Source organism: Hordeum vulgare, chromosome 3H (assembly GCF_904849725.1).
Source record: "Hordeum vulgare subsp. vulgare chromosome 3H, MorexV3_pseudomolecules_assembly, whole genome shotgun sequence".
Classification (NCBI taxonomy): Eukaryota; Viridiplantae; Streptophyta; class Magnoliopsida; order Poales; family Poaceae; genus Hordeum; species Hordeum vulgare.
The window spans coordinates 476975680-476989974 of NC_058520.1; positions in this window are offsets into that span (position 1 = coordinate 476975680).

Below are 14295 nucleotides of genomic sequence, written 5' to 3' on the forward strand. Positions count from 1 at the left end.
TGAAGATACCTCGAACAAGCCCCTCAAAGGATTAGTATCCATAGTGACAAGTGACAATAAATTTCAGCACACTATATGAATGTTTCCTTACCAATTTGCACTTACCAAAGGCGCTTCACTCCCCGGCAACGGTGCCAGAAAAGAGTCTTGATGACCCACAAGTATAGGGGATCAATCATAGTCCTTTAGATAAGTAAGAGTGTTGAACCCAACGAGGAGCAGAAGGATCTGACAAGTGGTTTTCAGCAAGGTAAAATCTGCACGCACTGAAATTGTCGGTAACAAGTGATTGTGTGGTGAGATGATTCGTAGCGAGCAACAAGTAACAGAAGTAGCAACGGTGCAGCAAAGTGGACCAATCCCTATTGTAGCAAGGGACAAGCCTGTAGAAAGTGTTATAGGAGGAAAAACACTCCCGAGGACACACGGGAATTTATGTCATGCTAGTTTTCATAATGTTCATATGATTTGTGTTCGTTACTTTGATAGTTTGATATGCGGGTGGACCGGCGCTTGGGTACTGCCCTTACTTGGACAAGCATCCCACTTATGATTAACCACTCTCGCAAGCATCCACAACTACAAAAGAAGAATTAAGACAAAGTCTAACCATAGCATTATACTAGTGGATCCAAATCAGCCCCTTACGAAGCAACACATAAACTAGGGTTTAACTTCTGTCACTCTACCAACCCATCATCTACTTACTACTTCCCAATGCCTTCCTCTAGGCCCAAATAATGGTGAAGTGTTATGTAGTCGACGTTCACATAACACCACTAGAGGAAAAACAACATACAACATATCAAATTACCGAACGAATACCTAATTCACATGACTACTATTAGCATGACTTATCCCATGTCCTCAAGAACAAAAGTAACTACTCACAAAGCATAATCATATTCATGACCAGAGAGGTGATGAGTAGCATCAAGGATCTGAACATAAACTCTTCCAGCAACTAATCCAACTAGCATCAACTACAAAGAGTAATCAACACTACTAGCAACCTTACAAGTACCAATCAGAGTCGCGAGATGGAGATTGGTTACAAGTGATGAACTAGGGTTTGGAGATGAGATGGTTCTAATGAAGATGTTGATGATGACGAGTACCCTCTGATGAGAGGAGTGTTGGTGATGACGATGGCGACAATTTCCCCCTCCGGGAGGGAACTTTCCCCGGCAGGATCGTCCTGCCGGAGATCTAGATTGGTTCTGCTCAAGTTCCGCCTCGTGGCAGCGGCGAATCCATGAAAAAGCTCCTCCTTGCTTTTTTCCTGGACGAAACCCTTCATACAGCAGAAGAGGGGGGCAAGTGGGCTAGCAGGTTGCCCACAAGCCCTCATGGCGCGGCCTGGGGGGTGGCTGCGCCGTGCAGGCTTGTGGCCAACCCCTGGCGCCCCTCTAGCGCTTCTTCGGCCCAGTATTTTTTATAAATCCGAAAAAAAATCCTCGTTGATTTTTACGGCGTTTGGAGTTGCACAGAATAGGTATCTCAAACTTGCTCCACTTCCAGGCCAGAGTTCTAGTTGCCGGCATTCTCCCTCTTCAAGTAAACCTTGCAAAATAAGAGAGAAAAGGCATAAGAATTGTACCGTGAAGTGACATAATAGCCCAAGAAGCGATAAATATCAACATGAAAACATGATGCAAAATGGACGTATCACGGTGATGGCGGAGCGCCTCAATGTAGCCCTCTTCTTAGGGGCACTGATCGACATGGCGGCGGACGGCGAAAGACAGGGTGCCCCTGGATGCGGTTGGCCGCGATGGCTTGCGCGACAACCAAGACGAGGCAAGGCTTCTTCTTTCTCTGGGCTCACAGAAGGAAGGGGCGCAGGTGCGGGGCGAGAAGGGCGCGAATGGCCTCCTCGGTACTCCTGCACCCCATTTAAACCCCCATGATGGATCGTGGGGAGGGGATCTGGTACGCACGACGCCCACCTCCCCCGATTATTACAGGCACATTAACGCCTCCTGAAACCCAACCATCGCGGAGTGAATCCCCAAAGGATCCGCCGCGTAGGGGCCGAGGGGGCATCGTGGCGGGACCCAGGGTTCAGGCCCAGTCCCGTCAATCTGATGGAATCATCATCACGTCAAGCCAGGGCGTGGCACGTGGCGCAAACTGCGCAACTTGCGGCGAAGCCGAGGCGGTCCTTGGAAGCCAGCCGGCTTCTGAGCCGACGGCTCCTATCGCACGCGACTGAAAGAGATCAACAACAAACAACTCAAGCCGGTGAGGCCTCCCGCTCCGAGGCGGCGCGCCTCCCCTTCTTCGGGGACTACTGGCGGGGGGATAACCCCAGGGTAGGCTCACCGAGCCTACTCCTTTGCCTTCTACCTTGAAGGAAAAGCACAACTCCCTCTGGCCGGCGAGGAAGCCCCTCCCGGCTAGAGGCGAGACGGCCAAATCCCTTTGGCCGGCTAGGAAGCCCCTGCCGGCTAGAGGCGAGATGCATACCTCCCTCTGGCCGTCCAGGACGCGCTGGCCGTCTAGGGGCAAGGCGGCCGTTCCCAGGGCCGGCTAGCGAGGCCGCTGGCCGGCTAGGGAGCCCAAGTCGCATCAGATCGTAGGTCATGACAAGACCCTACAATCAAAGTTGCGTACTCGTCAGCGGGAGTACAGGTTTGGAGCGCACGGCAGGTACAGCGTCGGCGGCCATGCCGCTGCCCTACCCCAGCTTCGATCCATCATCCTGCACAGTGTCGGCCCATCAAACTCCCACTCCATTACCACACTCGGCGTGGGAATAGAGGAGACGACTGTACTGGCAGCACATGACGAATCTAGCAAGATGACGTCGGACATACAACACGTGTCCTGCGTCAGCCTTACGCGAGAGCCTCATTGGCTAGCCGGCGGGTCCGATAGCCAGATGGGACCTCACAGCCGGCGGGCCCCTCCAGCGATAAGACAAGACCAATGTTGACCCACTGGCCAGCCACGAGGCTGCCAGCCGGGTCCCACTCATGTATTTATATCCTCATTGTAGGTCGGTGGGTTCGTCTATAAAACCCCCCGACCCCCCTCCACGCAGAGGGTCGGTCAATCCTTAATACACACACTCATACAGGAGAGGTAGACATGAGCCGGCTTCTCCTTCTTCCTCCTCCATAGAACAGCTCCAGCAGCACCTTGTAGCCTCACTAGTGCATTATACATTCCGGTAGGACTAGGGGTATTATCTCTATGGAGAGCCCCGAACCTGGGTGCATCGTGCATTCCATATTTGTACCAACCTCGTCCCCAGTGCCCATCGGTGTCACTTCGGTTCCCACCATCTTTAGCCTACCCATGGCATATGGTGTGAGTAAACACCGACACTATGTGACTCCTCCACCCCTCTAATTAGAATTTCGATTGAAAGTCTTATTTGTGAGTATTTAGGAGTTCTTGGTGCTATTCATATGAGCTTGCATGCATGTTTAGAAATTTATTTATGAAGTTTTGACGCAAGTTTATGCCTTGGGGAAGTGAGTAGAATAGTTTGCTCCAACTCATTTTGCTTATAAACCTTCATTTTTGTGATGTGCCAAAAATTTCAGAAATGAGTTTGTTTGGAAAAGCAAAAGGATGGCTTGGGAAGAAGACCCGAGCCTACTGATAGACTAACGAGAGCTGCAGCTTCACCCTCTACTATGAGGACAAGTTACAATGATGATATCATGCCACCGGAGTTGCTCCACGAGACAGACACGACACGTGCCATGACATACCCGTGTCCAGAATTCCTTGCGGCGACAGGTATTAAGGATGAGTTTGATAACCTCGGTGCAGCTGCAGGTTTGACACGTCTCATAACACGACGTGTGCCACAATACCCAAAACTCACCTATTGTTTTGTCAACTGGTTTAGATATAATGATAAAATTTCCATGATTTAATTCAGAGTATATGAGGATGTCTTTACCATGACTTTGGCAGAATTTTGTGACGTTATAGTTGTGCGAAATGTCGGGAAGATGACCAGAATGAAAGTTCAGCCCTACGAGCTGAAATCCCTATCTGCCTCCCTTTGCAGCAAAGATCCGCAAGACATTCACCGGGGGAAGATTTCCAGCATCTTGTTTCCCCACATCAGGTATTTCGCATACTATATTGCTCAATGGGTGTTAGCTCGTGACAACATGAGCAACATTTTGGCTCCAGATATTGCTATCTTGGCAGCCGCCCTCTTAGGAGAAAACACGTATAATATTGGTGCTTTAATTGCCCTCCGCCTCATCGCTAATAGCGGCAAAGGGCCTCACTTTGATGGCATTTATGCCACGCTTATCCTCGAGCATCTCAAGCCCACTATACGCGCGGATGATGTGCCTTTTCCATTCATAAGCTTTGATCTTACCTCTACGAAGAGGTATGAGTTTGTTACTAGGACTTTTGAGTTTGGTAACCTTGTTTATATTATGAGGTTTGGCGAGTTTACTACTTGCGAGATCCATCTACCTGCACCACTTTTGTTTGATTATAATAGCAGGAATGGATAGTTCTTCACCGCAATTGAGCTGGACGAGTTCGTGATCCAGCAGCATTTCCACGAGGGGGTTGTTCCCGAGGAAGAGGAGCTTCTCCTTGGGAGGGCAGCAGGGCATCACTCTACGTGCCCGATGCCCCGTACAATTCTTGGAGCTACCAGTACCACCCTGAAGCCGGAGGGAGTTCCTGGAGCCCGCAGTAGCCAAGCCCAACTTAGGCCAAAAGCCTAAGCTTGGGGGAGTACGTACCCTTCTCCCCTTTCATTGTATCATTTGCGGTTTCCTTTTTAATCTTTCCGGAGTTTTTGCCTGTTCTTCTTTGTTCTTTCTTTGCAAAAACAACAAAACGATTTCTCTTTTCTTTTGCTTTCGTTTAACCTTTGGAAAACCTGAAAAGATTTCCTTTATCTCTTTAGTTTTCTCTGTTTATAGAGTTGAGCTCATGTCCATGGTTACAATTGCAATTGATAATATATTTCTGCGTTCGATCGTTCAAGTGACAATGCAATAATGACGAAGATCGACGAAAGGGACGCAACAAGGAAAGCCGGTATGAACTCTATTTGTTTCTACTTTTGTACATATGCATGTACTTATGATCTAGAGACCAACTTGTAGCGACATAGTGCTATGTTTACAATGCTTTCCCAATAGTTCATGCTTTCTTTGTGACTTGTCTCAAATAACTGGAGTTCATAATGTGTTGTTGAAATGATTTGCATGCACTGCATTGTTCATGTTTTGGCATCTTGAAGTGGTATTTCCCTTCGGAGAGTTTTTGGATTGACTTGGCACATGCTTACACATGTTTATGACTAGAAGTCTATCAAGCCTTGATGATCTTTTTATTTCAGAATAGTTATATCACTTTCATGCCCGATTCAAAGTTGATTTGTCGCTCTGCATGATTATAACCGTTATTGCTCTCTAGTTGGTCGCTTCCCCGTCTTTTTCTAGCCTTCACCTGCACTAAGCGGACTAACTGTTTGTGCATCCAAAATCCTTGAAACTAGTTGCACCATATGAGTCCACCATACCTACCTAAATGTGGTATTTATGTGCCGTCCTAAGTAAATTTTCATGTGCCATACTCTAAATCTTCAAATAGATATTTTGTTTTGTATGCCCGAATCGCTCATGTAGTGATTAGGGGTTATCCGTATATTTCATGCTAGGTGGGTTATTCTCAAGATATGTGTTGATTCACTATCATTTACGAGAAAGTGGCTGGTAACCAGGATGCTGATGACGAGGTGATGTATATGCTTCTCGCCCCTCGTTAGACCCCAAGTGGAAGGTGGAGATGTAGGTGTCTTCCACCCTAGCGCTAGCAGAAGACGTGGACCTGCACACACACCAAATAACTTTGCTCCCCATGAGTACAGATAGGTTTTCAATCTCCCCGGCCTTGTAGTTTCCAAAGGATCAAAACACAAGCGGGAAGGTAAGAGTGATTGCAACGGAAAAGTAAATAAGCGGTAAATGATGGAGGTGTAAACAATGATGATGATATGGACCGGAGTCACATGATGTTCACTAGTGATGTCTCTCTCCCAAAAGACGATACACAACTATGCTAGGGTAAACAAATCACAGTTGGGCAATTGACAGAATTACGATCGCACCGCAATGCTAATTATGCTCCTTGATAGTTAGAGGTTCAATAGTAATGGGCAGTACGCCAAGACAAGTAGACCATTTATTCATCGGCATCTACTTACTAATCATCCACCTTGAGATATCTATCGAGAACATCTCTTCGGTATTAAGTTGTGAGCCCCACCCAAAGTGTAAACTCAAAGCAACGGACAACTGCATCAACGAACTATGCGTAAGGTAAACAATCCTTGCAACCTTGGTCAGAAGCACCGTTGTTTTCTCCCTGATGGCAACAAGCACATCCCCTAGTCTCATGTTTCTATCACTCAAGCTAGACATCGAGGGGCCCGAACCCACAATCATGCATAATGTTCCCTCTTGGAGTTACGACAAAGCAATAAAAAGCAACAGAGAACATGCATGAATCACTAAGGGACATAATATAAAAGGATAATAAAATATATAACTCATAACAATCTGAACATAATCTCATAATCCATCGGATTCCAACAAACCGAGCATAGCAATAGCAAGAGAATTACATAGATGCATTGATCATGTAGGGCAGCTCACAAGGACTAACCATGGAAGCACAAGAATGGAGAGAAGACATCACATAGCTACTGGTCATGGACTCATGGTCCAAGGGAAACTACTCATGACACATCCAGGAGGCGTCCATGGCGGTGGAGAAGCTCCCAGAGGTCAATCCTCCCTCCGGCAGGGTGCCGGGAAGAGGTCTCCTGACGCTCCCGATCTCGGAAGCGCTGCGGTGGTGGAACGATGGGAAATTCAAAAATTCCAGAAAATCTGCGAGGGTTTCCTCACGGAACACTAAATATAGGCCAAAGGAGGGCATCGGAGGATGTGGAGCCCAGCCAGGCGACCTCCTGGTGCAGCCTATGTTGGGCAACGTTGCATGGGTAACAAAAAATTTCCTACGCACACAAAGACCTATCATGCTGATGTCCATCTACCAGAGGAGATTAGATCTACGTACCCTTGTAGATTGCTAAGCGGGGAGCGTTAAGAAATGCGGTTAATGTAGTGGTACAGATTTGTGATTCAATTCACCTCGTCCCACGATCCGCCTAACTATCCGTTCCGATCTAGCGCCGAACGGACGACACCTCCGCGTTCAGCACACGTACACCTTGATAACAATCTCGGCCTTCTTGATCCATCAAGAGAGATGGAGAAGTAGATGAGTTCTCTGGCAGCGTGACGGCGCTCCCGTGGTGGTGTTGATCTACTCCTGTAGGGCTCCGCCCGAGCTCCGCAGAAATCTGTTCTAGAGGTAAAACTACGTGGTATAGGTTTGAGTTGCACGTGGCAAAGTTGTGTCTCAAAAACCCTAAAACCACCAATATATAGGAGGAGGGGAGGGGATAACCTTGGGGCACAAGGGCCCCAAGGGTGTGCCGGCCGAAGGGAGAGGAGGACCCCTTCTCCAATTCGGTTTGGGGAAGGAGGAGTCCTCCTCTTCCTTCTCACCTCCCTCTTTCCTTTGGTTTTTTCACTTGTGGCACCATAGCCCTCCACCCTGGGGTTACTGCGCTCACTCCCGGGTGGGTGGGCCCCACCCGGTGAACACCCAAAACCCATTCGTCACTCCCGGTACACTGCCGAAAATGCTCGAAACTTTCCGGTGACCAAATGAAACCATCCTATATATCAATCTTCGTTTCCACACTATTCCGGAAACCCTTGTGACATCCGTGATCTCATCCAGGACTCCGAATAACATTCGGTAACCACACATTTAACTCAACTATACTAAAACATCATCGAACCTTAAGTGTGCAGACCCTGCGGGTTCGAGAACTATGCAGACATGACCCGAGACATGCCTCGGTCAATATCCAATAACGGGACCTGGATGCCCATATTGGATCCTACATATTCTCCGAAGATCTTATCGGTTGAACCTCAATGCCTAGGATTCATATAATCCCGTATGTCATTCCCTTTGTCCTTCGGTATGTTACTTGCCCGAGATTCGATCGTCGGTATCCGCATACCTCATTCAATCTCGTTACCGGCAAGTCCCTTTACTCGTTCCGTAATACAATATCCCGTGACTTACACTTAGTCACATTGCTTGCAAGACTTGTGTGTGGTGTTGGATTACCGAGTGTGCCCCGAGATACCTCTGTGTCACACGGAGTGACAAATCCCAGTCTTGATCCATACTAACTCAACGGACACCTTCGGAGATACCTGTAGAGCACCTTTATAGTCATCCAGTTATGTTGTGACGTTTGATACACACAAGGTATTCCTCCAGTGCCAGTGAGTTATATGATCTCATGGTCATAGGAATAAGTACTTGACATGCAGAAAACAATAGCAACAAAATGACACGATCACATGCTACATTCATAGTTTGGGTCTAGTCCATCACATGATTGTCCTAATGATGTGATCCAGTTATCAAGCGACAGCACTTGCATATAGTCAGAAAACCTTGACTATCCTTGATCAACTGTCTAGCCAACTAGAGGCTTGCTAGGACATTGTTTTTTCTATGTAACCACACATGTATCTATGTTTTTATTCAATACAATTATAGCATGGATAATAAACGATTATCTTGAAATAGGAAATATAATAATAACTATTTTATCATTGCCTCTAGGGCATATTTCCAACAGTCTCCCACTTGCACTAGAGTCAATAATCTAGTCCTCACATCGCCATACGATTTACATTGTAATAAATCTAACACCCATACAGTTCTCTTGTTGATCATGTTTTGCCCGTGGAAGAGGTTTAGTCAACGGATCTGCTACATTTAGATCCGTGTACACTTTGCAAATATTTATGTCCTCTCCTTCAACGTAGTCGCGGATGAGGTTGAAGCGTTGTTTGATGTGTCTGGTCTCCTTGTGAAATCTTGGTCCCTTTGCTAAAGCAATGGCACCAGTGTTATCACAGAACAGAGTTATTGGATTTAGTGCGCTCGGCACAACTCCAAGATTCGTCATGAACCGCTTCATCCAAACACCCTCCTTAACTGCCACCGAGGCAGCCATGTACTCCGCTTCACATGTAGAATCTGCTACGACTCCTTGCTTGGAACTGCACCAGCTTACCGCACCCCCATTAATAATAAATATGTATCCGGTTTGAGACTTAGAGTCATCCAGATCAGTGTCAAAGCTTGCATCGACGTAACCCTTTACGACGAGCTCTATGTCACATCCATAAACGAGAAACATTTCCTTAGTCCTTTTTAGGTACTTCAGAATATTCTTGACCGTCGTCCAGTGATCCACTCCTGGATTACTTTGAAACCTGCCTGCCATACTTATGGCCAAGCTGACGTCTGGTCTAGTGCACAACATTGCATACATGATAGAACCTATGGCTGAAGCATAGGGGACGGAACTCATTTGTTCTCTATCTTCCGCAGTTGTTGGGCACTAAGTCTTACTCAATTTTATACCTTGTAACACTGGCAAGAACCCCTTCTTGGACTGTTCCATTTTGAACTTCTTCAAAACTTTATCAAGGTATGTGCTTTGTGAAAGTCCTATCAGGCGTCTCGATCTATCCCTATAGATCTTAATGCCTAGAATGTAAGCAGCTTCTCCTAGGTCCTTCATAGAGAAACTTTTATTCAAGTAATCCTTTACGCTCTCCAAAAACTCCACGTTGTTTCCAATCAGCAATATGTCATCCACATATAATATTTGAAACGCCACAGAGCTCCCACTCACTTTCTTGTAAATACAAGATTCTCCAACCACTTGTATAAACCCAAATGCTTTGATCACCTCATCAAAGCGCTTATTCCAACTCCGAGATGCTTGCACCAGTCCATAAATGGATCGTTGGGGCTTACACACTTTGTTAGCCTTCTTTGGATCGACAAAACCTTCGGGTTGCATCCTATACAACTCTTCCTTAAGAAAACCGTTAAGGAATGCTGTTTTGACATCCATGTGCCAGATTTCATAATCGAAAAATGCAGCTATTGTGTAACACCCTGATTTTTCAAACTTTTTCTTTTCAAAATATTTTGGGGTTTGACTTGCAAAGTGGTGGATTTTAAAATTTTCTCAAGCAAGTTGGATTGTGAGTCTCTGATTTCTTGTCACAAGCAACCCAAAACCTTTGCCTCTTGCCAAAACCTTCCTTTGAATAATTTGCAATGATTAAATCTTTCAATCAATTCCTTTTCTATTTTGGGAAATTATGGCATCAACATGGGTTGGGAAGAAACCTATAGTTGGGATAAGCTATTGACCCCTAAACTTTTTTCCACATGTTCCAAGCATCATATGATTTCAAAATCTTCAAAAATATTTCATTGCCCAATGTAAAAAATTTGCTACAAAAATTATTTCTTTTCTGACCAGAATTGTCACTTTGTGAAGCAACCCTATTTTTCCTGTTTTAGAAAATTCCCAATAAATTCCCTTAGCTCCAAGGGATCATATTTAGTTCAAATATGTAAAAAACATCTGATGGTCTAGTACAAGTTTTGTGTAGGAAAACTCTGCTAAGTTTTTGTTAAAATTGAACCTTTCTGAAGGAAGTGCTAGCTAGGGGTGCACCAATGATTTGAAAAAAATTGGACATGTGTGCACTACTAAATAACACTCCTCCACCAAGTTTGACCATTAGCAGGGCTTGCATCTGAGTGCCATGAGCTCATTTGCATTCTGGACCAGAAAGATGATTTACAAAGGAACTCTATTCATTTGATCTTCAAATCCTTTCAAACTTTGCGAGTCTGCAGTCTTTCTTATGCTGATTAACCCAGACAAGCTAGTTTGCCCTAACCCTAACCCGTTTGAGCTCTAGATCCTCCCGAAGTTTGCAGACAGAAGCTGTAGTTGATGCTACACTTCGCAGGAGTGAGTGATTGGTCGAACTAGTGATGGATGGTGACTGGTAAGAGTAAGGTCGACGCAATAGACAAGGTCCCCGGGCTTGCGTGGCCTTGTGGCAGCCGTAACCATGGTGACCACGGTACTGGCATGCCACAGCGCGCGCGCGCTGTGCAGCCCCTTGTGGCAACCGAGTCGCTCGTGCCATCATTCACTACCCCTCCTTGTCCGCGGTGCCGAGGGCGTCCCTGGCAGCCGCATGGCACCTCCGAAAGGCCCTGGGTCGCCGGAGAAGGTCGCCGCCGCTCCCTGCCAAGCTCCTCCATGGACCGAAGAGTTGGCTCCGGCCATTGTGCTCATCCGTGCTACCTCTTGAGCTTGCGTTGGTTTTTTCCTTGAAGAGGAAAGGGTGATGCAGCACAGTAGCAGTAAGTATTTCCCTCAGTTTGAGAACCAAGGTATCAATCCAGTAGGAGAATCAAGCCAAGTGTCCAGAGTACCTGCGCAAACACAAACGAGCTTGCACCCAACGCTATAAAGGGGTTGTCAATCCCTTCAAGATTGATTGCAAAGTGAGATCTGAAGCGGAAAGTGCAACGAAGTAAAAGTGTAAGGCTGAAAATATGATGTGAAGTAGACCCGGGGGCCATAGTGTTAACTAGAGGCTTCTCTCAAGATAGAAAATATTACGGTGGGTGAACGAATTACTGTCGAGCAATTGATAGAACCGCACAAAGTCATGACGATATCTAAGGCAATGATCATACATATAGGCATCACATCCGAGACAAGTACATCGATACTTTTTGCATCTACTACTATTACTCCACACATCGACCGCTATCCAGCATGCATCTAATGCATTGAGTTCATGACAAACAGAGTAACGCCTTAAGCAAGATGACATGATGTCGAGCAATAGATATAAACCCCATCTTTTTACCCTTGATGGCAACAACATAATGCGTGCCTCGCTACCCCTTCTATCACTGGGTGAGGTCACCATACGATATGAACCCAAAACCAAGCGCTTCTCCCATTGCAAGAATCATAGATCCCTTTGGCCAAACAAAACCCACAACTCGAAGAGAATTACAAGGATATGAAATCATGCATATAAGAGATCAGAAGAAACTCAAATAAGATTCATAGATAATCTGATCATAAATCCACAATTCATCGGATCTCGACAAACACATCGCAATAGAAGATTACATCAGATAGATCGCCATGAAGATCATGGAGAACTTTGTATTGAAGATCCAAGAGAGAAATGAATCCATCTAGCTACTAGTTATGGACCCGAAGGTCTATGGTGAACTACTCACACATCACCGGAGAGGCAATGGTGTTGATGAAGAAGCCCTCCGTATCCGAATCCCCCCTCCGGCAGGGCACCAGAACGTGCCCTAGATGGGAGCTTGCGGAGACAGAATCTTGCGGCGGTGGAAAAGTATTTTCGTGGATCTATCTCGTGGTTTTGGATTTTTTGGGGATTTATACGCGGAAGAAGTAGGGCACACGAGCCACAGGGGGCCCACAAGCCTGTTAGGCGCGCCCCCCTGGCCGCGCCTAGGGGGCTTGTGGCCTCCCCTGGTGGCCTCTCCCTTGGTTCTCACGCCCCCTATGTATCTTCTATTCCAAAAAAAATCTTTTCGGAAGTTTTATTCCGTTTGGACTTCGTTTAATATTCTCCTCTGAAAAGGGTCAAAAACACGGAAAAAACAAGAACTGGCACTTGGCACTGAGTAAATAAGTTAGTCCAAAAAAAGATATGAAAGGCATACAAAACATCCAAAGTTTGACAAGATAATAGCATGGAACCATCAAAAATTATAGATACGTTGGAGACGTATCAAGCATCCCCAAGCTTAACTCCTTCTTGTCCTCGAGTAGGGAAGTGATAAAGAATGACTTTTTGATGTGGAATGCTACCTAGCATATTTGTCCTTTGTAAATTCTTTCATGTGACATGAATGTTTAGATCCTTAAGATTCAAAACAATAGTTTGATATTGACATGAAAACAATAATACTTCAAGCAAACTAGCAAGGTAATCAAGAACTTTCGAAATAACAAGGCCAAAGAAAATTATCCCTACAAAATCATATAGTCTGGCTATGCTCCATCATCCCCACAGAACTAATTTAAATCATGCACAACCCCGGTATTGGCCAAGTAATTGTTTTCGCACTCTTACTTTCTCAAACCTTTTCCAACTCTCACGCAATACATGAGCGTGAGCCATGGATATAGCACTATAGGTGGAATAGAGTGTGGTGAAGGTTGTGAGACAAAAAGGAGGAGATGGTCACATTGACTCGGCGTATCGAAGGGCTATGGAGATGCCCATTAATAGATATCAATGCGAAAGAGTAGGGATTACCATGCAATGGATGCACTTAGAGCTACAAGTATGTGAAAGATCAAAAGGAGAACTAGTGGGTGTGCATCCAACTTGCTTGCTCACGAAGACCTAGGGCAATTCGGAGGAAGCCCATCATTGGAATATACAAGCCCAGTTATATAATGAAGATTCCCACTAGCATATGGTGGTGACAAATCAAGAGACTCTCAATCATGAAGAACATGGTGCTATTATGAAGCACAAGTGTGGAAAAAGATAGTAGCATTGTCCCTTCTCTTTTTTTTCTCTTTTTTTGGGCTCTTTGGCCACTTTCCATATCTCTCTTTTTTTTGGGCAACTTTGGCCTCTTTTTTTATATTCTCACATGGGACAATGCTCTAATAATGATGATCATCACACTTTAATTTACTCAAAGCTCAATGCTAGAACAATGATGACTCTATAGGAAATGCGACCGGTAGTGTACCGGGATGTGCAACGATCTAGCTTGGCGTATGACTCGCTAGCTATCTTACGATCATGCAATGGCAATATGAGAGTGACGGCACAAGTCATGAGACGGAAGGTGGGAGTTGCATGGCAATATATCTCGGAATGGCTATGAAAATGCCGTAATAGGTAGGTATGGTGGTTGTTTTGAGGAAGGCATATGGTGGGTTTGTGCACCGGCGAAAGTTGCTCGGCACTAGAGAGGCTAGCAATGGTGGAAGGTGAAAGTGCATCTATACCATGGACTCACATTAGTCATGAAGAACTCACATACTTATTGCGAAAGTTTTTATTAGTAATCAAAACAAAGTGCTAAACGCATACTCCTAGGGGAAGGGTTGGTAGATGTTAACCATCGCGCGATCCCGACCACAACACAAAGGATGACAATCAATAGATCAATTATGCTCCGACTTCCTAACATAGCGGTTCACCATACGTGCATGTTACGGGAATCACTAACTTCAACACAAGTATTTCTAGATTCACAACACCCTACTAACATAACTCTTAATAT